This window comes from Ambystoma mexicanum, chromosome 7q (assembly GCF_040938575.1).
Source record: "Ambystoma mexicanum isolate Mex_15411 chromosome 7q, UKY_AmexF1_1, whole genome shotgun sequence".
In the NCBI taxonomy this organism is placed as follows: Eukaryota; Metazoa; Chordata; class Amphibia; order Caudata; family Ambystomatidae; genus Ambystoma; species Ambystoma mexicanum.
This window is the reverse complement of record NC_090941.1, coordinates 980,911,671-980,934,576: the sequence shown is the minus strand read 5'-3', so window position 1 is coordinate 980,934,576 and position 22,906 is coordinate 980,911,671.

Here is a 22,906-nt window from a genome sequence, read left to right as displayed (position 1 = left end):
GGCAGTTCAAAGGCAAAATGAAATTGCGTGTGCTGCATTTAATTTTTATTGGAAAGCTGATCTCTTGTAACATCCTGAACAATTAAATAGAAGTTATAAAAGTAGTAGAAACTGAGCAGAGAACAAGTACATCCAAGCCAATAGCCAACCCCTATCACAGCACATCCAGCTCATCTAAGAACTGAACAATATTGTTTAAGAGTTGTTGAAGCCATGTTACCTCAGAGACTTCCAACGCTAGGGGTGACAAAGGTTATCCAAGGCTGGAAAGAGTGGCATTATAGCCTTGGGATAGCCACTGAAGAAACAGTGTCATTGAAGGTGGGGAAGGGGACAGAATACTTGTTCAAACTGTGGTCCCAAAATACAATGATCAGAACTGTAGTAGTTCGGAAGTAGCAGAAGCCAAAAGTCAACTGTGGAGCTCACAGTATCAACAAGGGGGTTGCTGGAGAGAGAGACATTTCTAAGTAGACGCATCCTGACAAAACTGTAAATAGCAGACACCGCGGAAGTTGCAAACAGAAGAGTTGCAAACAGAAGAGTTGTTAAGCAAAAGTGGTACTTTTGTCTTACTTTGTTTATATTTTCCTGGAGAGAAGCTAACCAGGAAGCCCATTGGTACTGTTGTTTTCCTTTTGGAACTTGGAAAGGGGAATCTTTTCAGCAAGAGAAGAAGAACTGCTACCAGTGGATTTTTATTTGTGTGAACTTTTGTTTCTTAGGAATTTTTCAAGACTTTCTTTTTCTTGGAAGAAATTGACTTTGGGACATTCTTGGAGGAGCAAAATCTGCCCAGGACAAACAGAAGTCATCCAAGACACTGGTTGTTCGGTAACCTTTCATTTATGTTGTTTTCATGTTTATTTAAATGTTTATGTTGTTTAGTGTGACGGTTAGTATTGTGAATGCTAGGAGGATTTCCTTTAGATCCTAGACTAGTTAGGGATGCCCCTGGTAGAGTAGGTTTAGAGTTTATTGTTTATTTTGGTTTAAAATGAAATGTTGAACCTTGAAAATACTAAATTCTTTATCATTTCCACTCACAGATCTGGGAGTGAAGTTTCTGGAAAAACCTCTTAAGGACTGAAAAATCTCTTAAGGACTTGCAGCTGGTTTGGAGATAACTGGTGGCAGCCTGCACAGTGCGCCTGCATGGTGAGCTCCGTCGAGAGGGCTGTCGCTGCATTTGCATGACTTTGGGTCTTGAGGGCCTCCCATCACTTTTTCATGGTCTTCATTGAACGGTCTGTCACCCCCTCTGCTGTTAAGGCAACTGTGATCTCCTCCCAGATCTGTAGACATTTGTTGTTACCCAGCTGAGTTGGACTGTTGAAGAGGGCATCGTAGGCACCCAGGAACTGATCCACCATGATCCCAACTTCTGTGCTGGTGAAGCCTGCTGACATGGGCGTGGCACTCTCGCAAGATGAGATTGATGGTGCTGACATGTCAACCCCTGAGGCAGGTGTGGCTTAGCTGCATCCATGATATGTGATGTGGAGCTGTGGTGGAGGTGGTTGGAAGAGGAGGAAGTCTCAAGAGAGAACGACCTGCAGAGCATGAAGAGGTTACCCCCCAAGATCAGGCACAGGAGAAGGTTCAACTGAGGAAGAAGAGCTTCACTGATGAAGAGCTTCAGATCTTCGTAGATTATGTGACAGATCACCATTCGGAGATGTACCCCTTGTCGGGCAGCACCCATACTCCAGCCCAGCGAATGGGGCACTGGCAGCCTGTCACGCACTTCGGCAATGACTGTGGTGTGGAGAAGCACACTGCTAGGGAGGTCCAGAAGCAGATGAACAATCTCACATGAAGGACCAAATAGAAGCTGAGTGACAACCTGGCTTCTGCCCAGGCCACTGGAGGGGGGCCAGCAGAGGAGGAGCCGCTGAATCAATTTGAAGAGGTGCAAGTGTATGCATTAGCAGTGAGCAGTTGCAAGGCGTGGGAGGCATGGACACCTATCTGGACACATCTGGTGAGAGGCATTTGTGTGTCTCTTATGTATAGAAAATAATGTTTGACCTGCCCATATGTGTGTTGCAGTACAGTTGTCTGCAGTTGTCAGCGATCCATGGCCAATGCATGTTTGGTACTGTGTACACTTCTGTCACATGGCCTGCACCCTGGGTTGTGTGGCTTGCATGCGTGACATATGTATGTGTCACAGTACACATCACTGTCTGTTGGCCTTCATAGCTGTGCCAGTACTTGTATATAGGGTTCGTTCTATCCAAATGTGTGCTCTGTGCAAGACCCTGTGATGTGCCCCACTGATTGGCAGACATCACCCCCAACCGCCTGTGTGTCACGTAAATTAACATCCTCCGCATCAATGAATCATTGCTACATTCATGGAGCTAATCTCTTTGCATTGTACATCAAGTACAAAAGATATATGATGTTGCAACACAGCAGTTGCTACTGAGGTGCCTGTTGGTTCTTTCAGCTGCTCTTACAGAACGCCTTGTCAGAATGCATTTCAAAGCTACACTGTGGTGCGACCAGCCTGCTGGGGTCTGAGTACCAGGGTACTCAGAACACTGCCCTGTGTGGCTGGTGTTATGTTGAAAGGACCTTGCTTGTATATTGCAAGGGGCAACACTAGAGCAAACATAGGTGTAATTTGCTGATAAAGGGTCATCATTCAATGCTGGACAGTTTGGTACTCTCCTATTGTGCTGTCTGGAGATACCTCATGAGAAAGGGAAAGGGGATGAATGACGCCAATGAGTGTACTTGTCTGTGTTGTGTGTAATGAATGTGCATTTCCCAATTAATACAATGATCATAGAGCGCTATATTCCATTCATCAGTTTGTGATGAAAAGTTCATACTTGTGAATCAGTGATTACATGAAAGACACATGGCTTGGTGTTTGCATCGCTGTACACAACACTCACCCTAACACAGCAATGTCTGTAAACAGGACACACACATGGGCTGGGTCTCATTCAGAGCATGCCCAGTTACCAATACAGACTCATCCTCAGTGGATGATGTCCCTATACAGGAACAGATGCCCCACAAGAATCACCCAGGCGGGAGCTATAAATGTAGGGGATGATTACTCCACTTACAAACATTAACCTGACCATTAATGATCTGTTGAGGCATTTTGAACTAAACTAGCTTCTGATTTGTCGTATGGGGGTCCACATTTTCCAAGGCACTGCCCTCTCACCATTAAGTATGCCTCAGGGATAATTTCTGCACAAAAGGCAGGACCAAGCTCTGTCTGACAGTGATGGCATTAGCATCTCTTCTTAGTGTTGGCCTGCAACCAGTGAATATTATATTGTGGCGGTGTGGTAAGGTTGTTTGGCCCAATGGATGTTCGATTTGAGGGTACTCCTGTGATTGATTCATATGATTTAGTGTGGGGACAGCATTGCACACATGTAGCAGCACATGTCAACATTCCCAGTGTGCTATTGCATGTGCAAGGGACACCGAGATGGCTCAAGGGACTATTAAGTGATGCGGTCACACAGTGCCACCAAATATAGTGCACAGCCAACACACCACAATGTAAACTGTCACTTCACATTGTGTGAGATGACATCACCCTTTGCATGAGACTGTCATGTGAAGTGTGCTGCCAGATCACACACATTAAAGTGACAATGCCTTATCATGAATTGCACCAGGAAAACAGAAGGGGGCTCACACCCATGTGAAATTTCACACAGGGTTGTAGAGGAGCAGTTTGATGCATTGTGCTTAGCTCCTGCCCCCTCACTGCCGTCATACTGGAACAGCAGGAGAAGGGCTATATGTGGACCCCATGTGTTATGCCTATACTGCATCAAGTGCATGAGAGAAGATATGCACTCAGGCAGCCGTACTGAATATACCCTCGCACTGAAAGGGTGGAAGGATGCTCTATGGAAGGATGTCTGCAAGCACCATTGGACATCATGGAGCGCTGAGTGAAATCTGACTAGGACAGAGTGATGTCATGGATAAAATGTATGAAGCCATGCTGAAATTATATGAAAATACTTAAAAAGTGACGATGTAACTAAAGTGACAAGAGAAGCATGTACGAAGTGATAAAGTAATCATGAACGCAAAAGAGGACAAAGTAACTTGCTGACCAATAAGTGTAAATACGCAGTAACACAAGCTAGAAAACATATATAGAAGCTTGCTATAGAGGAATATATGACATGGCTAGGATGGCCATTATTGGAAAATGGATGCCGGCTCATGTAAATCTTCAATTCAACTACCTAGGGAGACGAACAGGGTTGCAGAGTAAGGAGACATTGGAAGAACAGCTTTGTGTGCAAAACAAAGAGGAGTCAATGTTGACTCGCTGGGAGAATGGGGAATATGCATGTTCCGCCCCCTGTTTGTTTCTTTATGCAGGCCCGTCCCACGCTTTGCATGGTGTGTTGCGCTAATCGCTCTATTGCATGCAAAGTTGTGATGGACCCGTGCCAAGTTACGAAAAGTCCCTTTTCAGCGTGCAAATTCTGTGAATCAGGCCATTGGTCTGGTTGGACAGGTTATTTACATATAATCTCTGTGGTTTTCATGCTCAGGGGAAAGACACCACCACAGGGCTCCTGGATATCTCGTTGGGAAAGGACAGGGATCTGGTCAGATGGTCTCAGTCATGGGTAGCCTCCATCATCAATCCCATTGATTTGACTCTCCTTGTCTAAATCCCAGCTTCTTCCTCTGTTCCTGGTTATCTCCAATTCCTGTCTCCCAGCCATTGTTATTTTTCTGGCAATTCTGCAGTAGTCCAGCTCAGATGATATCAGACAGCTCTTCCTGATTCCCATTGTGCGACACCTTATAACATCTAAACCACACCACAAATTATTAAAATGTGGATGAGCCAGATTATTGTCTGTTATTAATGGATATCATCCCTATGGATTCATAACTCTACCCTGAGAAAATTGATTTTTTTAACCACTTCTGTTATGCCCTTAAAAACTACAATATGACAACTTTCTCTAATTTTTAAATAAACCTAACAATAAATATTTTTTTGAATTCTTCTCATCATGCCAGACTTAATTAAATGAATCCTGTGTCAGCACGAGATTAGAGGTTCAAATTGTCAATTTTCATGATTCATTGAAAAAATATAACCGTTATCAACACAAACGTTTCTATCCAGATATCTAATTTATTAAGCTATCATCTCTCCAAATCACTGCTTCGTAACATTTCTGGGGAAGCTATCATCACATTTGTGATTATAACTTTAGTTGCCAAGGTCAGGAATTATGAGAGTGGTGTCAACAGAAAGGTCATCACATAAGCTTTCCAAGGAGTCATTATTATATGATTTATGGTTTCAACAAAGTATGACCCTCTATGCAACCCTATGGCAAAATAATGATATGCATATGTGAAGATGTAATGAAGAGTGAGGCAGGCACCACAGGTGAAAAGGCAGCACAGAGCACTGTGGCACTGAAAGGGTGTACAGCTGACTGGAGGGGGAGGGACAAGGGGAGTGATTGATGAACCACAGGAAAGACCGAAGGGCTAATGGGTCCTTTTCTCTTTTGTGCTTGTTGACTTGAAGCACCGGAGGAGGTCGAGAGGTACAAGTGGGCATACTGAGGGGAGGAGAGTTGTGGTGACACAGGGAGAAAGCTGAGGAATGTCGGCCCGCGTTGGTGTAGAGATACCAGCGAATCCGAAGGAGTTTTTTCATTGCACCATGAGAGCGATATTGTGGCAGCCTGCATCCAGGGCTAAGAGGCAGACACTGGAGAGGCTGGTTATTTCACAACTGTGTGCCCGCTGTTAGGAGGGGGGACCAGTGAAGAGTGAAGGGCAGCAGCAGGAAGCAGAGGAAAGGAGATCTCAAGCCTGCTTCTTACCCCTTTCCCCCTCCCACTATAACGCCACGAAGAGGGACAATAAAAGTCAGTCGCATTATAACAGTCAAGAACTGACAGGAGGTGGAGGGGACCAGCAGGAGCCAGTTATCTGGGAGTAATACGGCAATAATCCTGGGGTATTTACAAAACTGCCCCTTTTTGGGAATTCTTTAAAGACTGTTGAAAGAAATAAAGAAATTAGTGTTAAACCATCCCTCTGAGAGTTATTCCCACACAGCGCTGTGACAGCATATTTTTAAACACTACATTTTGTTTCTACACATAGATGGAAGTCCAGCTATATGCTTCTTTTTGATGACCCGGGCTGGTATAAATCACTTAACATTCTTGTAAAATCAAATCCCTGCAGAAGGGATCTTATCTTCCTGGCCAGATGGGTCTAATTCCGCACCCCCACTCATGTAACACTGTCTGTTGTCAGTCAAAGGTCATTAGCTCAGGGAGAGAGACCACGAATTTGAGTTTTAATTCCAAATATTTTAGAAAGTTCAACCCATTAAAGGCTGCCATTATTTACTCAGTTGTCCTGACTCCACCCGACTACATTCCTTTCCAAGTCTGCTGTGGCTTGAAAAACCTTTGCAGATATTCTTATAAGCGTAGAGGGAAGATCACTTTTCTTTACATGTGGCAAACCTGCTTATTTCCATCACATGGTGCCTTTCAATTCTCTTCTGCAGTCTAGTTTCATTTTTCGCATGTTACTTGTTTCAATTGCAGAGGTGCATGCATTTCCATGATTTCTCTCTGCTATTAATAAACTGTGTCATGGCTGTTTCGGGCTAGTCCTTTTGAATTCACTATGCACATTGGTAATGTTGACATTTTCATGCTGGCCTTTCAGCCTGCCAGCCGACAATGTGTTCAATGCTCTGCACTTTTAGGCCCAACGTGGCCAGGGGCAGTTCACGTTTGTATTGGGGCTGAATCTACTCCATAGGATAATGACATGTGTGTTATTGATTTTTTATAATGTATGTAAATGTGGGTTTATTTAGAAGTGTATATTTAGAGTGTTCTATATATAGTTATTGTGGTGGGTGACTATGGAGGTATCTAATTGGTTTGTAAAGGGCACACTGTGGGCTCTGGCATTGGATAAGTGTATGGGTTGAATATGTGGGATTATTATGGAGTATCCTGGTGTGAGGCAGAAAGGAGAAGTGGCAGCCTGCCAAAGGCTGGCTAGGGGGTGGAAGCACCCACTGGGGCCATCTCTGGGCCCTCCTTCACACTGGGTGGTGCCAGGCAGGGTATAGGAGTCTGCTCCATCAGTTCCACCCTAATGGTCTACCTTTGACCTCTCTCAGGGAGGGTGGGCTGATGGGGCAGATCACTCAGAAGGAAATCTCACCAGGGGAACAGAGAAGAAGGTTTTAGAGTGGGTAATTTTTATATACGTAGGTATTGTGCTGTGCTATCTAAATAAAAAGGTGCCGCCGTTGCGATCCTTTTAAAATCCCACATTGGTGCCTGCGTCACTCTGGGGATAATAAAGTAACAGATCTGGGCGTAGCCCATCCCCTCTTTAAACATCTGTTATATTGCAGGTTGCAATATAGACCATGCAGTCTATTTGGTCTGGATGGTTGGGGAAGGCCAGCTCCTGAGGTACCATCCCTGGCTTGAGGTAAGGATAGTGCACCACCTTGCCTGGGCAACGACCAGTAAATCTAGGGGCTACAAACAGGTTCTGAAGATGTGGAAGTCACAGAATAAGACATGAATAGAGAACTGGATTCACAAAGTCCCCTGACTATTTCTGGGTGTCCCACTTGGGATACAAAGGGTGTCAGGTACCTCACCAAGTTAGACTATGATGCTTCCTGGCCTAGTAGTTGAGGATGGCGTGGTCCCCCTCACTGAAACCCTTCCCAAGGCAGCTGCCAGACACATGACATGTAATAGGGCACCCTCCTCTTTGGGAAGAGCTATTGACTTACAGGGGGTTTAATTGGACCCAGGATCAGGGAAGTTAGGGGTCTTCTGTCCCCACAAAGTCCAGAAGCACATGGCACTTGAACAGCTCACAGATGCATACAGTTGGGAAGCGAAGACCATATGAGAGAAGGAAAATCAAACTCTGACCAATGCACAGTATTTTTTGATTCAACTAAAACTGGGGACTCTGTAGCTACTGCACTGTGAGGTAAGTGAGCAACTGCGCCACGCAGAACTGGCAGCACTTGAACACTTGGATCTCCTCACATGGGCTTAGGAATCTCATATAAATCTACAAAGGGACAGAGAGGGAGCTGAAGTATGAAGGGAGATGTGACAGTCATCCTGACTTCCATAGCACAAGCCTCCATGCAGCTAAGAACACATACGCCGAAGGAGCCTACACCAGAGACAGGGTTAGGGTGTGATAACAAGAGAGCAGACTACCCAAATGGAGTGCCATCCTAAGTCCCACGTCAGAGCTGGAAACCATCCACTAGCTAATTATCTACACAAGCTGCATGTAGAGACACACCTATGTTTCTTCAACCAATAGGGAGGTGCAAGAGAGCCAGGGTCTGGTTAGCAGAGACAGAACCATTGAAGGGGAGGAACAAGCCAAACCCACATCCCTTATCTGAGCTTTAAGCCAGGGGGTGGAGCCAAACAGGCAACCCCTATCCCAGCTTAAACACCTGAATACCCTTTCACCAGAGAGATTGGAAGGCTGGAACATGACACTATGAAAGCACACAGCCTCAATCTGTCAGTGTTGTTGTTGGCAGAAGGGCTGGTGACCGCAGAGAAGACACAGGACTAAATTTGGAACTAGGTTGAGGAGGGAGCAGGAGGCTTATTTAGGCCCAGAACTCTGGAAGAGAAACCCAGTGGGCTGGGCCTCATTAGTACCCAAGGGCTCAGACGGGGGTTTGGAGCGCAAACTTATACATTTAGTAAAATGGCTGGAGTATGAGCCCAGAAAAGGCCCAGAGCAGGAGCTCTGGAACATTTGACAAGTGCTGACGTCAAGAGCCTGTAAGAGGTACTAGGGCAAGAGACCAGTAGAGTGAGAGGGGCGGCAAAGGGGGATGACCATAGTAAGAAGAAGAGCAGTGATCAGAGGTGAACTGGATAGTCCAGCCCCTTTGATGAGTAGCAATTACCCTGGAGATGGATGGGGATGCCGACTTTATTCATTCATCAATAATAGAGCCGACTCAGGAAGTTGCCAAAAGGAAGACTGTTTTAATATCAATTATCTAAAACAGGGAGCATAACGAACATCAAAAAAATCACTCAATCCTCTTAGTCAATGCATTTAAGAAAAAACTGAGATTTTATAAGCAATATTCCTCATCACTGACATTTAACCCACGTATGTACTAACGTCATCCTACGTGGCAAACTACAAAAACCTATACACATGGGTGATTGGTTCTGAGTGAACATCTAAGTATACAATACATACTAGTCTAAAAAAGTGTAACTATGTGATTGGTTACTTAACATCAGGTGGGGCAAATAAGCCCTCACCTAAAAATGACCACTATGAACGTCACTAAATACACGACGTCCCATTGGTTTACAAACTATAGGACCCCTAATTACATGGTCCTCTACAATTGGTTGGCATTCTAACCTCCTCCAGTACTTTTCCATCTATGTCTAGCAGGCTGCAGGCTGGCCATCCAGGTGCTGGTGAGATCATTTTAACATTAGCTTCCCACCAATTAGCATATCAATCTATCATCTCCTCAGTGGTCTACTGTCAACTAGGCTTTGAAGGGTTGTAGGTCAAAGGATCGAAAACAAAAGGCTCGAATGCCTTTTTTTCAACACAAAAAGGACCGGTAAAAAGGGTCGCATTTTTTTGTTTTTTTTTTAAAAAAATGTATAGGGGGACCCCCCCAACAACCCGTTTTCTTTTAATAAAAAACTTATTATGCATACTAAACTTTAAAAATATATAAATAAATAAATAAAAAACCATTCAACCCTTTTTTTCGGTCCTTTTGTATTCGAACAAAAGGGCATTCAATCCTTTATTTTCGATCCTTTGGCTGGACACCGCTTTGAAGCTCGCCCTTAAGAGTGTTCTTAGCTCTGAGAAATGTAGGGAGTGAGAAGCACGGTCTGCCTCCGTGCGTAGGTGTGACCATCTTGTTCGTCCAACTTCATGCTTCCACGTGGCTGAAGACCATGGAATCGAGCCTTTTTGGGCATTTAATGCTATTTTTTAATAGATCCCTGATGTCTTTCTTGTTGTGTTCATGCCTTCTGGACAGGAGTTTTTTTCTTTCACATGATTTTGTATCCAATGTCAGTTCACTCCAGTTTCATAAGACCTTGGCTTCTTGGCTCGTCCAACCTCGTCTGCTGAGATTCACTTGTAATTCAATTTGCTTTTTAACTGCGACATACTAGAAATGAAGCCTTCTCGTTACTGTCCAACCTGCTATAATGCGTAGTGGAAACATCCATAATTCTCTCATTCCTATATATGTATACATTGGCGCTTGCCGCATTCTATTCACTATGAGCTTAAGGCTAGCTTTCACGATTACTTTGCTGCTTGCGTTTCTCTTGCATCTGTACATGTATAAAATAGCTTACTATCTTCATCTGTTTCTGTGGCACAAGCTTCTTCACCTTGATCCCAAGATGTCACTTATCCTTTATACTTTCGTGATGCCTTGTAGAATATCTACCTTCTCTGGTCTCTGCATCTCTTTTATGTACATCATCTCAGCTATGTGTGATGTATATTAGCGAAGGTTGGTGACTTTACCATTCGTCCTTGCCGCTTATTGGCTCTGCTTCTTCAGGGATTTCATTCAAATGGCCATCATATTTTCTTGTATGCAAGTATGGTTTCCTCAATGGGAACCTTGCCTCCAGGAGCCTCTTTAATGTCAGTATTTTCACGGGGACTGCACAGAGTCCATACTCTGCTCTTTGTTGATTCAACTGCTCTGTGTATGTAACATACTCTTGCTTACAATCTATAGGTAATATAGGCGGGACGTTTGAGGTGGTGCTACTTGGCTCCTCTTCTACACACGCCGCTCTGGACGATTCATCGGCCACTCTCACATCATCCTTCACAACCAGACATTTTGGTCTGAAGAAAAGCTTCTTTCGAACCCATAGCTTTATGACTCCCTTCAGGCATCCTGCTGTTTTCACATGCTCATCTTTGTTCCATGTCATGAGACTACACTGTCCACTTGGACTGCAGTAGATCCATCTTCCCACATACTTCTTGTGATTCTTTGGATACAGGAACTTCATCCCCTCAGGTGCATGGATACTAGCCTTCACAAAGTCTCTGATTTCTTCATCTGTCAGGTCTTTGGGCTTCCATCCTGATTCAACATCGATCATGATCTTCATCCCTATGGCTGTCTTCTTACATTGTGAGATTATTATTTTGATCACACAAAATCCAAGCAACACCAACACGATCAGGGCTCCAAGAAACTTGAACATGTCTGCCATCCATTGTGGAACCCAAGAGAAGAGTGATCCATACCAGCTGTCATCAGCAATGTCTTCCACTTCATCTATCATCTGGCCATGGAGCTTCGTCAGCATGTCTATTGCCTCTGTCAAGGTTCCATTTTTGTCATCATGAGAAGGTATAAAGGTGCAACATGATTCTCTGATTTTTGCACAAACACCTCCATCCATTGCTGTAATCATATCCAAGACGTTTCTGTTCTGAAGAGTCATCAGTCGTATAGCTCTCATCTCTTCACTGATCGCATTGAATCCCTTTATTGTAGTGTTAATTGTCTGCAGCAATTCCCATCTGGTTATTGGTAACCACTTGGTGTTTGCTCCAACCTGGATAGTCGGCATGAAGATCAACATGAACACAGATTAGGTCTGGATAAACAGCCTGTACTCATATGGTATGGCATTAAAAGCTTCTATTGATTTAGCTGAGGAATAGTTTTCTCTCTTCATTCTTTTTATCAGCTCCACAGATCTCCTCTTCTTCAGGTGAACATCTGCTTTCGGGAAACTGTCAAGATTCAGATCACTCTTTGGAATCACCAATGCTGGAACATGGACATTCACCAGTGTGCATACTCCTCCCCAGTCTTTGGGTAATTTCATGTATGCCTTGGATCCACAAGCCGAATAATGATCAGTGTGAGGTGCTTTTCCTTAACCTCGGTCTTGATTCAACTTCCTCTTTCAACATTCTACTACTTTACAGACCTCCTATTAATACACCTCTCTTCGAAGAACAAATATTGGCCTTTATTGGTAATTCATGTAAATCACACTCTTCTACCATTATTATAGGAGACCTTAACTTATGGGCTAACGACTCATCGGATTGTCCTTCCATCTCCTTTGCTGAGTCTTTATCATCTCTTCCTTTTGCTCAACATATTAAGGTCCCCACCCATATTGGTGGCAACACACTAGATTGGGTTTTATCTAAGAATGCCCCTATCACTAACATCATAGTGGATAAGTGCATCTGGTCAGATCATCACTCCATACGTTTTGAGATAGATCATTACAATCCTGTTAGGATTGATAAACGATCACAGACACCCATCATGACCAGGAATATTTGTAAAATCACAGAAGATTCATTCCGTGATACAGTACTTCCTTTGCTGCTATCACTTGAAGAACCAATGTCCCTTGAAGGTTTCGTATCTAATATTAGATCTGCAGTTGATGCAGCATTTGATGCTCTTGCCCCACTTAAACCATCTATAAAAAAGGGAAAGAACTCCTCATATCTCCCATTCTCAGCTGAGATAACTGAAGCCCGTGCAAATAAACGTCAGCTAGAAAGATTATGGCGAAAGCACCCGACTGAGACAAGCCTTACTCTGTACAAGCTTGCTGTCAGACAGTATAAAGCTCTTATCCTTCTTACTAAAGAATCACCCTTGAATTCTCGGATTTTCAAAGCTAAATAAAGCTCTAAGGAGCTTTTTTCCATCCTTCAGGAATTAAAGGGCTGTCCTACCCCTTATTAATAGTCTTTGGTGTCAAGATATTCATAATAGCTTTACTAATAAAACCCTTACTCATCAAAATAATATCAATACCCAAGTCAAACTTATTCCTAATCATATAACTATGTTAGCAGATACTACAGAATCTCCCAAGGATCATCCTGTCTTCTCCTTCAGTCCAGTTTCTGTACAAAATGTTATTGTTTCTCTGCTCAAACCTACCTCATGTAAAGGAGATGTATTTCCTGCCACGTTGTTTAAAGAATACATCTCTACTCTTGCCCCCTGGGTGACCACCTTTATCAACCGGTCTTTTCAAGAGTCATTCATACCTGAAAATATAAAGGAAGCGTGGGTTACACCCCTACTTAAAAAGGAAAATCTAAATCCAGCAGAGGCTGGTAATTATCGGCCAATTACAAATGTTCCCTTTATCTTGAAGATTCTGGATAAAATTGTTTATAATCAGTACCAGATGTTTGTTGAGGAACATGATATCTTAGCAACACAACATTCTGGATTCCGGCCCAATCATGGGACCGAGACGGCATTGCTGGACTTAAAATCCCACATTGCTGGCATTGTCTATGAGGGCAGCACAGCCTTGCTGCTGCTTCTGGACCTGTCCGCCGCATTTGATCTCGTTGATCACCAACTCTTGGCGGACAGGTTAATATCTGTTGGTAAATGTTCCAAAGAAGCAACAACTTGGTTCAAATCTTTTCTAGGCCCACGAAATATGAGAGTAACCAAAGACAATGCCTTCTCCATTGCTTCTATTCTATTGTGTGGTGTCCCTCAGGGGTCATGCTTATCGCCCCTTCTTTTTAATATATACTCACGTCTTCTCTGTGCTCTTCTGTCGGCTATGGGAATATATTTTGCCAATTATGCCGACGACACACAGATAGTCATCAAACTTACAGGCGAGTATCAAAAAGATCTTGAGTGTATTAATCACATCTTTAGGGAAATTCAGAATTGGATGGCTCTGAACTCGTTGGCCCTTAATAAAGCTAAAACCGAGTTGCTCATTGTGGGCACTCAACAGCGACTAAAGAAACTGGATGTGAAATATGATGATTTCTTGATTGGTCAGCACGTTATTCATGTATCTAAAAACGTAAAAACCCTTGGGGTGTACTTTGACCCTCAATTGTCTTTCACCCGGCGGCCCAACTACCTCAAGTCTTCTTGTCATTTTTACATCCAACTTTTATGGCAGGTTCGTCCTTATCTGTCAAGAGAAAATCTTGCACTGATAGCGGCCGCAATCGTGAACTGCAAACTGGATTACTGTAACAGCCTCTTGATTGGTACATCCCAGGCAAATCTTAGAACATTACAGGTGATCCAGAACAGCGCAGTACGTGCCGTGCTTGGACTTGGGCATAATACGCATGTTTCTGAAGCTAGACGCAGCCTGCATTGGCTGCCTGTTTAACAACGCTTGCTTCATAAGGGGCTGTCTATCGTGCATAAATGCGTGCACGGTAAGGCCCCGTCATACCTCAAGACCATGTTAAAAAAGAAACCTGTTGATCGCTTACTACGATCCAACGGCAATATCTCCTTGTTCCAACCCATGTCCGTGCTGAAGGGGTTTGGAGGAGCCAGTTTCAATTCCTGGGCTCCCACCCTATGGAATTCCATGCCAAAACATCTGGCTAATATCAGCTCAGTGGTTGTTTTCAAAAATAACTGAAAACTTTCTTGTTTGATCTAGCCCTTGGGTAAGGCCTCCTCTCACTTTATAATTGACACTACTTTCATTGTGTCTGCTCTATAACACTCCATGACTCCTTGTCTTTTGGTAGAGTCTGGCTTGTTTTCACCATCTTTGTTGTCCTGTCACTTTCCATGTTCCTTGTTGTCTGTTTCTTTTCTCCTGTGTGCGCCCTGAGGCCTTAGGGTTAGTGGTGCAATACAAGAACACAGATAGATAGATAGATAGATAGATAGATAGATAGATAGATAGATAGATAGATAGATAGATAGATAGATAGATAGATAGATAGATAGATAGATAGATAGATAAACTGCTGTACCATTTATCATTCCCAGAACATCAAAGATTCAACCACAATTCTGATTCTCTCCAACCTTTCTTGTGCCATTATTTCTGAAGCACAACTTTGAACTTTCCAATGGCACTGTCTGCAAGGGCCCTCCTCTATCTTCAACCCAAGTCAGTAGCTTAGCAAGTCTTGGCCAAAATGGCTTGCAGCCATTCTGCATGATGTCAACGACCAATTCATAACATCCAACGATCACCCAGGCTCTGCAGATGACCACTCCTTCTTCCCATCCATCTGGTGATAACACAGATCCCCAGATCTGCATTTGTCCTCTGTTCTACCATCTCCGAATATCCTCTGCAGATTTTCCTGCAACCTCCAATTTTTTGTTTACCTCCCATCTAATTCCAGCTCCTTTTACTCCAGGCTTCTCATATCTGATGACATGATTCTTAGTATGGGCTCTGTTTCTTCACTTGGTATCCTGGATATAGTCATCTTCGTCTGGATCTGTCCATTCAGTTGCCCATTTGAGGTAGGCATCTCGACCCATGAACTGGCCTTGTGTTTGGCAAAGTGCTATATGCGAAAGACAATGTGCTGTCTGGACATCTATTTCGATAGCTATGAAGATTTTAGACTTCCCCATACTGTATGGCAGGAGTGCACACACAAAGCATTCCTCATTCGAGAAACTTCTTCCCACTTCTTTCATATGTTGATACCAGATGTTATTTCCCAAATGAGCTGTACTGTCCAGGTAATCATTTAGTTTGAAATCATCTACTTGAGTGTTCCTTTTAGTTCTCATTCTTCTCGTGTGACCTTCCATAATCATGTCATGAAGTGTACCAGCATAACTACTTCTAGCTGGATCAATCATAGGCACATCTGTCAGTGGACGGGGTACACCTACATGTGCTGTCTGAGTAGGAGAAAGTTCAGAAGGTTTCATCCTCTCAAACAAACCATTTAGGCGTGAAAATGTCTCGCAAAATCTCCATGTGTGTTTTTCTTTTAGGAATCATCTTTGGGTCATTTATCACAGGGCCAGGTGTGTTTGCATGCATTATCTGTATAGGCACACCATCTAACAACCTCTTGTCTTGCCTGTCTTGCCAAGCCTGCTTTTTGTGTCCAAACAGAATTTCTACAACACTTCTTGCATGTGAACGATTGCTAATGACACTTATCTCAGACTCAGGTAATTTGTCATCTTTCTTTGGAACAGAAATAAATACATAGGGTCCTGGGAGCCTAGTAGTTGCCACAATTGTACCTTCCTTCTGCTCAGGAAGATTCACTGGAGTCTTCGCTCCAAGTACATCAAAATATTATGAAGTGCGAACTGTGAGTGAAAGCAATATAATTATGACTATAATGCAAGCATAAATGATGCAAAGGTATGTTGATTTACAGCATCTAGTTCGCAGACAACGTGGACTTCTCTCTACATCAAGCATTACCAAATAACTGTTGATGCTACCCATCTTTATTACCTGAGGAAGGAAAAAGTAATCTTTAATACATCAGCATTATGTATTACTTCTGGAAGCTGCTGTCTTGACTCTGCAATTTTGTCCTCAATCTACTGTCTGCTTACTGGGTGATAAGAACAAACTCTCGATCTCTATCTGGAACCAGTTTTTAATCACACGAAATGTGGATGTCTCTCCAGCAAGAAGGAAACCACTCTCAGTATGTCTGACATACACTAGCTCCCAGCCCACTCCTCGAATCTGCTTTAGACCAGATGACATGATGAACTTCTTTCAGCATGGAACAAGAGTCTGTCTTTATCCACAACCTCTCGATCTGTCCCTCGGAGGAAAGTTTCACAACGACCTATGAGTTCGCTCAGAGTATATGCTCACTTGGATTATAATACCTTCCAAGATTGCATTCAAATTTGCAGTGTTTCTAGGATCCCTTAGAAATGGGAGCACATCTGTTTGTCTTCCAACAAGATGTGGGTACTCTTCAATTAGTCAAAAGAAAACCCTACTGACAAGTCTGTGTGCAGCATCAGTTGATAGGGGCATCTCTGCCCTCCCCACTGTACTCTGGTAACTGCAAAACATGCTTGATGATTGCTGCGAGTAATCTCCTTAAAATAGGACCATTCTTAGGATCTTGCAGGAAAACACAAATATTAGAAGTTCTCCCGACAATAGATGGGTAAGAGCGCAGAACAAAGAGAAGAACTTCAAATACGATCCTTGAAACATTGTCATTGGATAACACCATGGACAAATCCAAACAAAAACTCAGTGTGAAACGAGTCAGAATACTGTACTCTTTTCCAATTGTTGAAACCACGAGTAGAATCTGGCATATTTCTCTTCTTATCAAGGCTTCAGCATGCCTCAGTCCAAAGTTTTTAACAAGCTTCTCTGTGGCTCAAGAACAAAGACTTTTCCTTTACCCTGTAATGACTGCACAGAGTATCTGCACCAGCTTCCCTAAGCCCTTTCAGAGATGGCTAAAAGAATGCCTCGAACCAAGCCACAGTCTAATTAACTCTTTCACTTTAGTTGACAGGCTTCTGCGTCCTTCTTCCTAGATCTCGTCTGCACATGCTGTGGTTCTTCCCAGATGCCTGTACTTGCTTCTAGTAGGGGTGCAGGCAGAGGGGTTTTTCCAGCAAAGATCTTAACATCGCCTAAGAAAGTCCAGGCATGCCTGCCCTGCACTTTGACAGCAGACGGCGTGACGTCTTCCACAATGAACGGACCGTTGAATTGGGGTTCGTTCCACTTCTTCCTTGTGTGGTTGTAGATTAAGACCGCATCTCCGGGGAAAAGTTGGGGAACATGAAATTCCTGAGATTCACTTGTTGAAGCATCTCCTTCTGTGTTCTGTACTGCCCTGCACCCTTGTCGATGCAACTGTCCCGAAATGACAGAGATACTTGAAGTCAAACAATTCAAATAGTCACGCAATTCCATTCCTAGCAAATCTGCAGTTGGCTTAGCATCACTTCTAACTCTGGGTGGAGGCATTAGGGGTGTTCTCATTGACACCCTGTCACTATCTCGTGGGGCGTGAGATGGTGGTCAGAACCTGTTGGTTCCTTAATGCATATAATGCCATTGGTAGGCAATGCAACCATCCTTTCTTCAAGGTAAGCTTCAACTTGGCTATCCTTTCTTTAAGCAAGCCGTTGAGCCATTTGCAAATCCCGTTTCCTTGTGGATGATAGGCCGAAGGAAACCTGTGCTTTATACCAAGCAACAAGCTGATCTGCTCAAATGTTTGATTCACTGAATGCGGGCCCTTATCTGACCTCATTACTTCACATACTCCCCATCTGGGAAACACTACCCGCACTAAGAATTTAGCTGCACAGGTGGAATCTGGGTGTGTACAGGAACCTGCTTCAATCCACCTTGAAAAGGGACACACTACAACAATCATGTCTCTATATCCATACATATTTGTATCATGTCAATATGCAAATGCTGAAAGGGGCCAGTCGGTCTCGGAATAACTCCCCTAACTGTGCGCAGTGTATGCCCAGTCATATATTTTTGACAAACTATACAATTTGTCATGAAAAATGCAACATGCTCTAACAGATTTGGTACAAACCAATCTTCAGCACTAGTTGCAGCGAGGTTCTCTCTAGTTGTGTGTGCAGGGTAGTGTAGCTGTTCCAGTGCCACCCTCAATAAGGCTACAGGCATCACCAGTTTACCAGTGCTGTCTTGTCACCACAATGTTTCAGAGGGGTTTTAAGAACACCCTCTTTGCATCCACAAATCTTTCTCATCTTGAGGTGCTTCCCCTTGAACTCCAATAAGCTGCGTTTTTGACAGATCACTATATTTTTTGGACACATTCATCAACACAACCATTTTCTCTTTTACATCAAGTGTTTCAAAAGTCATTACATTTTCTGAACATGCAGCGAGTTTTGCTTCATCATCTGCTGCTTGGTTTCAACGTGAGATAAAATCTGCCCTTTTAGTGTGAGCTGTGCATTTAACGACCGCGATGGCCACTGGGAGTTGCAGTGCCTTAATAAGCCTGTCCAATAAGGCGGCGTGCTGCACTGGCGTGCCATCTGCTCGGAGGTAGCCCCTCCTTTTCCAACGTGCTAATCCTGCGTGCACCGTTGACATCACATAGGTGGAGTCGCTGTACACTGTTACTTCCCGGTCTGCATGATTCTCGAGCATGACAATCAGCGCCACTAGCTCTGCAACCTGTGCTGAATAGTGAGACGGGAGTCATGCACTTACCAATGCCTGAAACTCCCCACTGGCTGTGTGTTTTACCACAGCAGCACCAGTATATCTCTGTCCATCCTTTTTAACAATTCTTGAAGAACCGTCAAGAAAAACAATTTCTTCATCTGTCAAGGCATTTTCTTTTACCCTAGGGATTTCATCATAGAACTCTTCGTAGTTTGAACAATCATGCGCATGGTCATCCTCTGCCAGTGGCTCAGCTATTAACATGGCAGCTATTCTGCATTGAACTATTTTGATCGCTGGATTTGTTATGACTACCTCATAGGCAGAAGTCCTTTGAGAAGTCAACGTCCCTTTTGGTTTCTCTAGAATGGCAAACAGTACATGTTCAACAAATAACGTCATAAAGCATCCCATCACTATGCTTGCAGCTTTCTCTATGGGGAAAGCGGTGGCTGCCAGCGACTGTTCACACGGGAAGTGACCCCTTGTTACTGGGTCCAACATCCCACTGTAATATGCCAGGGGCTTGTACCCCAATGTAGTTCTCTGTGTAAGGACTGCTGTCATAACAGTGCCATCTGTAAGCGAGAATAAAAATAATTCCTCAGCATAATTAGGAATCCCTAAAACTGGAGCTGTGCAAATTGATTTTTTTCAGCTCTTCAAACCCTTCTTCCATTTCCTCAGTCCACACGATTATTTTGTACATTGCCTGTGCTTTCTTTAAAGCCTGCAATAAAGGCCTTATGTACGAACTGTAGTCAAAGACCCATACTCTGACATAATTACATAGACCCAAAAATCTCTGCATGTGCTTTATCCTGTGTGGCTTTGCAGTTTTCAAAATAGACTCAGCTCTCTCAGGAATAAACTTCTTTCCTTCATGTGAAATCAATTGGCCAATGTACAGCACTTCTTGTTGACAATACTGTAACTTCTCTTTGTCAACTTTATATCCTTTGTCAGCTAGTATAATCATCAGCTGAACAGAAACGCATCTGCACTCTTCCTCTGAAGTGCTGCATACTAAAATGTCATCTACGTATTCCAACACAACACTTTCTAAAGCAATATAGTTCAAGTCCATCTGCAGGACTCTATTGAAAATTGATGGAGACTCACAATACCCCTGAGGTAAACAAGTACTTTTCAGACGTGTTTGTCTAAACATAAATGACGTCAGATCCTGCGAGTCTTTGTGCAATGGGCTTGAGAAAAATGCATTTTTCAAATCAATCACATTGAAATATCGTGCTCCAACAGCTATATTACATAACATTGTAGTTAGGAACTAGAGGGAATTCGGTTTCTACAATCTAGTTTATCGACCTTAAATCTTGAATTAGTCTCCAAGACCCCCACTTAGAGTTACACAGCAGTATTGCATGGTGACTCTGCCGTCACTAAGATGCCCTGATCCACCATGGCAGAAATTGTCTTAAAAATACCTTCATCTGCCTCTCGAGACATGGGGTACTGTCGTGCTTGAGGTAAAATTGCTTCTGGTTTCAATTTAATCTTCACTTCTCCGACCCCCTTGAACAGGCCTACGTCATAGGGACCTGTCGCCCATAATGAAGCTGGCACTTTTGTCATGTCTTCAACAAACTAGTCAGGACGTTGTTGTGCTAACATCATTTTCTGAGGCACGTTTGATTGCGTTTACCCAATAAGTAATACTCATGTCAAATATCACTTCGTCATCAGATGGATGATCTCCAAATATGTCCTCATCAGTGATGTCAGTTAATCTGTAACCTTCCCCGATGGCAATTACTGCACACCATCGTCTGCCTTTGTCATCATTCCCATCAATCAACGCCATTTCACCCCGCACTATGGCTGCTTGCAACTATAAGGGAAAAACCTGTCCTTCTTCTTCACGCATAGGTATCTTTGGCCTAAACAGAAATTCATCAGGTATTCTCATTGCTCTGCCCACTAGGCCTGGTAGATATGTCAATAAAATGCATACTTCATAATAAAAGACTTCTGGTTCTAAAGGTATTGCCCTCATGGCTACTTGTCCTGCAAATGCCATAAAAAGTTCGCACACATTTAAATAATGCATTCCTGGTGTTGAACACACTATGCCTTCATCAGTAAACGAGATTGTCATATTCAACTTCGTCATCAAAACTCGACCCAATATATTGACAGGTGTCTGCCTCGAATATAGCAAAGGCACCTTCATGTCGCATTCTCCTATAGAGACTGGTAATTCTTGAGTGAAAGGAACTCTGCTTGTAACTCCTGAAAACCATTGAGTATTCATGGCAGTGCCAGACATTGAAAACTTTCCCTCTGGTATACATGAGCGCGTTGCACCCATATCTACTAAAAACAAAAACGTTTGCCTCCTATATTGACGTCTACCCTTGGTTCCTCGTGAGGATTAAGCGTCACAGATAGTACTGAACACATCAAGTCTCCCAGTGAGCTGTCCTATTGCAGGTACAGCCTCATCCCATTACCTGTAAAAGGATTCTGTCCATCGACAGTGACACCCCCTATTCTAGGAGGTGTTAATTGTCCTGCACTCGTGCTCTGCTGGATCTGCATGGGCGAGTGCTGCGACTACCCTTGTGGTGGAGCCAGTGCTAACTGCTGTGTCTGCAAGCCTTGCTGCACTCTCTGCACTTGCTGCTGCTGCATCGTTTGATTCTGAGCAAACCCATCACCACACTGCTGCGAATATGCAGGCGGGTTTGAAGTCCCCCTCTTAAAAACTGATCGTTTTGCACAAACCTTTGACTTCTACACATATGAGCAAAAGGCCCTGTCATCCTGCATGTCCAACATGTAGGTGGCCTCCTAATCTGCCCATCCTGCATGTTTTGACTGTCATGCTGCATATTTTGAAACCCACCTTGACTGTTCTGGAAGCTTCCCTGATTGTTCTGCCAATTTCCTTGATTATTCAGAAAACCTCTTCCTCGAAATCCACCCCTTCCGCGCGGAGTAATCCCATTATTACTCTGATCAAACTGCCTTTGGTTATTCACCTGTGGCATATTTGCAATCTGTTGTAAATTCGATCCATCTACATTAGTCAACATTGCCCCTTCAATGGCATACTTATACAGCTTTTTCCGCACCAATTTTGCCTCTTTGCTCTTTCTAGCGTCATCTTTTTTGTGATTCTTTTCCTGCAAGAGTCTGCAATAATGTGCAATGGTCAGCTGAATCTCCGACCATGGTTTTGCCTCTATACCTACTAACTTCTTGAGCTACTTCTGTACAAGGTTAGGTAGCCCCTGGCACAATATATGATAAAATACAGGTATAGATTTTCCCCAAGCCTCGCGTGTCTCCAGGCTCCATGCCTCCTGAAAATTCTGAATGTAAACAAGCAGATCATCTCCGTCCTGCATCTTTTTCGTCATTATAGCTCCCATATCGGACGTGTCTGCATACAATACTCTAAGCGCTTACCAGATTGCCACCCTACAGTTATTGAATAATGCTCCATCATGAGCTGTGTTGACTGTAGTCACACCAGGGTACCCTGCCCTTGTCCACATGTCATCAGCTCTCTCACCAAGTATGGTGTTTAGGAGACCCTTAATGGCCCCTATAGCCAACGTGTTTCCTCCCGTCATTTTTACTAATTCATGCATCCATTTCCCAGCACCAGAAGTTAAACTCAGGAGTTTACACCTTAAATGATCCTAGTCCATCTGGGGCCACGGTATATACTGTGGTCTGGCCCCTCCTTTCTCTAACAAGGAAAACTGTGACACCCCAAACTCATTCTCATCTCTCATCATGTGTCTGTCCACTCCAGGGACAACATTGCCACATCGCAATCTTAATCTGCTCACATAAGGCAGCGACTCCCCCCTCTGACCATGGAGTTGCCCTTTAGGTCGATCTGA